We start from the raw sequence: 4,556 nt of genomic DNA, 5'->3' as shown, positions 1-4,556 counted from the left end.
TTTTGTACATTATTGCGCAAATGTTGTGATTCTTATTGTGGAGAAAAACATGATTCTTTTTTTGTCAGTTACACTTTTATTTTAAAAAATCATACAAGATTAGAAATGTCCTTGTCACATTTCTAGTATTTTTTTTGTTGTTGTTTTACACCCATTTTAAACAGTCTGGGGGGTATAGAAGCCCATTTTCACCAAAGCGATTAGATCCTGTGGTTCATTATAATGAGAAACTCAAAATAATGAGAGAATGAGTCTTGGATACCAACTCATTATTTTGAGATACTAACTAGCTATTTTCTGATACTGTTTAACTGACTTACAAGATTTTTTTTCCATCTCATTGGCAGAAACAGGCTTCCACAGAGGAGTGTAAAAATAGCATTTGACTATAATTTTGTAACATGAACTTTTTGCATCCATTGTAGCCCAGCCAACATTTGAGATCACATCATGCCACAGCTCTGCCTTTCACATAATCCAGTGTGAGAAGGAAAGAAATGTTTTTTTTATAAAATACTAATTCAGAATGCTATAAACTAGGATAACTTAATTAAATTCCTCTTACCTGTGAAAGGTCCAGTGTGCAAGATTTTGGATGAATTGTTGGCAGAAATGGAATATGATTCATATAATTCATATATTAAGAAAAATGTGTTTAATCACCTGGAAATAAGAATTGTTGCACTTTCGATACTTCAGAATGAGCTGTTTTTATTGGCAGAGGCTGTGGCTCCTCTTTCATGGAGACCACCATGTTGCACAGCCGTGTTTGTATGTAGCCCAGAACGGAGGAACGATCACCAGCTCTGGACGGGGCCTTTTGTACGTTCTGCTAAAGTTTAACAGCCACCACAACTTTTTTTTTTCCATGCTTGGAACAGTGAGTGAGATGAGATGTTTGCAATCTGCAAGCTGCACTCTTTAAGATAAAAGTGCTAACTAGAACCTTATAAAGTTCTTCTTCTTCTCCCTTATAGGTGAACCCTTTTTGGTTCCTTGTACAACCTTTCATAAATGTTCCACCCAGAATCTCTGATAAGAGGTTCTACAGAGAATCCTTCTATGGTGTAATGGTTCTGCCCAGAACCCTCTGAGGCACCACCTAAGTGTGCTAACAAGAATGCATGTACCAAAAGAGTCAATAATTTGGCACAAAATATTAACTTTAAAATGATTTTTAGTGATTGAACAATGATTTAATTGATCCTCCAGAGAACTAAATGTATATTTTATAAGGGTTTCACCTACCAGCCTTGTTCTGAGGGTTCTACAGACGACTCCTGAATCCCATAAAGTGTGTATTGATCCATCATTTTAACTGTCTGACCGTTACTGGATTTTAAATTGAGGAAACATCTTTTAACACCCATGCTTTCAACAATCCTTCAGGAACTTTCTTCCAAAAGGGTCCTCAATGGGACCCTTAGTCTTATAACAAACTCTTGACAAATGCCTTATCCAAAAAAAAAATGGGTTCTTCTTATTTCTAAGAGTGTGTTGAGAGAGATGCCACCAAATCCTACACACTGGTCCTTTAATTCTGGACTCCTTAAGCAGTAAATATCACTTGTATCAGTTGAATAATTTGTTCTTTGAGTACCTCGAGCAGTTTTGTCCATTTGAATCATCGCTTGAAAGTCGTGATTTTGTTTTAATGATGTTATTTCCTTTATTCTGCTCTGAGGCTGAGTAGTAGGCTGTATTTTCTTGAGCATTTGTGGGTATTCTCATTTCCTCCCTGGTCATACTCTCAAACAGTTAAATGATGTGAAATTGCGAAGAGATTTCATCAATCTTGTTGAGGCTGTAGAAACTGAACAGTTGGCAACTTTAGTGTCACTTAAATGAGGTCTAGCATATAGATATACATATAGTTTAATCCCATGCTATAGATCTCAAGAGGTCTGATTAATGCCAGTATGTGCTGTATATATTTTAGCCATTTCAGGGATATAATTTTGTCCAGGCAGCCTCTCACTGCTAATGCAACTTCTGATTGCCGCTGATGTTGAGTGTTACACTAATGAGTATTATGGTTTTCAATTGAAAACCTTTGTGCCACTGTATTGGCCTCGCTTATGCAGATCACGGTGATGAATACCCATCATACTTTATGATACTTTAGCACATTGTCACTAAATGAAGGCTGCCGGGTCAATTTTCAATTTTTGTCCCTCTCCACATGCAGCAAGACAAAACCTTGGAACCCTTCACATCTCTAATTCAGATTGATTGAATCCACTCGTGGCCACAAGGGGCCTCATCTCACTGCAGTTTTCTCTGCTTTTTCTGCTGTGAGTGCACATTTCACATTGCACTGCACGAGCTCAGCCGACTGACCCGCTACTGGGAAGTGGCATCATTGTTCAGTAGGCACATGAGTCCGTGTGCCGTCTCATTAATTCCACTAGTGGTATAGGGCTGTGTAAAGGAGCCATCGTGTTGGATGTACCCACTCCAGCCTTCACATCTCTGGTGCTGCAGCAGCAGCAGGAGATGTGTGGATGTGAACCGTTTGGACGATCTGCAGGCCTCCGTGAGGTTGTCAGGAGGTTGTGAAACCCCTTTTTGCTCCGTCAGACCACACAGTTGAGTTTACACAAGCTTAATTATTCCCCACACAGCTCACACTAAGTCTGTCCTGGGCCTTCCTGTCACACTTCACCTGTCTGCAAATACTCAAAAGGGACAGTTCACCCCAAATCAAAAATACATATTTCTACTCTTACCTGTAGTGCTTTTTGTCCATCTAGATAGTTTTGGTGCGAGTTCCAGAGTTTTGGAGATATCAGCCAGTGGGATGTCTGCCTTCTCTACAATATAATTGAACTAAATGGCACCCAAACAATACATTTGAAAAACTCTACTGGAACTACTTTATATATCTACTAGAAAGAACTACTCTGCAACTCACACCAAAACAATCTACATGGATAAATAGCTCTACAAGTAAGAAGAAAAACATGATTTTTTTTAGTTTTGGGTTAACTGACCCTTTAAAGGAAAAGCTAGGCTTAGTATTTGCTGTCTTGCAGAGTTAGACCAATGGCTTAGTGCAATTAATTTTTGTGTGATTGAGATAAATCATCTGAAGAAGCTGAGCATGATGGGAGTCGTTTTCTTCAATGCTGGACAAACCACCATTGCTGATGAAAATCTATCCGACATGACTCAAGCAGAGATCATGTTCATGGTTGAGGTAATGTATTTAAGATTTATTCATGTTATGTTAAGTCACACAGAGCAGGGACAAAAGTACAGGTGGGGTGGTTGAAAACATGGACCTTTTCTTAAGTCAGGAACATGCGGTAAAGTCCACATGGAGTCCACAAGTGAAAATCAGCTCGGTCGATCAATTTTACTAGAGTAATAGTTTAAAAAAAAAAATAGCAAAGTCAGAAAAGGATTTCTGCTTTTACGGTCATGTTAATTTGTTGATTGTAAACATCATCTGTTTATGTCAGTCATATCTTTGGTGCTAACTACGGTAAAGTAGACAGAGAAGGGGGAGCGATGTTACTTTTATCTAACTGTTATTAAAGATATATTTCTTTGCTCATATGTTTGCAGGAAATGCCCGATGTTAGGATGAAGAGAGGTCTCATTAGAGGGACAATCCGTAAGAGGTGACTTTGCATTAAGGTGAGTTTGACCAATGGGACTAATTTAATAAGACTGCAACATTGAACTGAGAGTAACATGATAATTTTCTTGGACGACTGAAGCATTAATGAACATTACATGCCAGAAATATTACCAGTACTCACTTGTTTTGTGGTCGACTCATTCAACCGTTACATTCGTCCTGGTTTCTTTCATCCTGACAGAGGTTGTCAAAAGTAACGCGCAACGTCAATTTCCAGTCTGATTGCGTCCAACTCATTTATCCAGCATTTAATAAAATGGTTGGCACTGGTCGAGGATGTGTATTTGCAGTTCACAGTGAAATATGGTTACTGTAATTAAATGCATCTCAGAGAGATGCAAAGAGGGAAATGGAAAATAATTATTCTTTTGTCCCTGCTCTCACCTATGCAACATATCCCGTGTTTCCCCGGAAATTACAGAAACTAGCGGCTAGTGGGACACGTGTCATTACTTATTTCTCTGGGTTTGAACATTGTTGGAAACATTTGGGATAATGTAAGTACACAACTCAACAAGATCTATAACATAAGTTTAGCATTTCTAGACATTTTAATACAGAGATGTTACATATTATAGCTCTACAACTATTCAATATGTTCGGCTTATGTATTAAAAAAATCAAAGTTACAGTCAGGCTGGGAAGTGCAATTTTCAGCACGTCTATTTCAGCTTATTCCCCCTCCGCAGTCGATCAGCCATTCAGATGCAGTCAATTGAAATCTAAAGAAGGCAGTGCACTTTCTTCAGGAGTCGAGGCTATTACAGTGGATCCAGCAGTGGGCCCTCAGTCGCTGAGCTTTTGTAAGGGGGACACAGTCTGTCTATTATGTTGTGTCAGAGTGGAGATGTGGGAGGTTGATTTATGTCTGAAACTGTCATGAGTTTCAATCTCCTCTCTCTCACTTTTC

This window comes from Lutjanus erythropterus, chromosome 8 (assembly GCF_056507025.1).
Source record: "Lutjanus erythropterus isolate fLutEry1 chromosome 8, fLutEry1.hap2, whole genome shotgun sequence".
Classification (NCBI taxonomy): Eukaryota; Metazoa; Chordata; class Actinopteri; order Lutjaniformes; family Lutjanidae; genus Lutjanus; species Lutjanus erythropterus.
Note: the sequence above shows the minus strand (reverse complement) of the source record.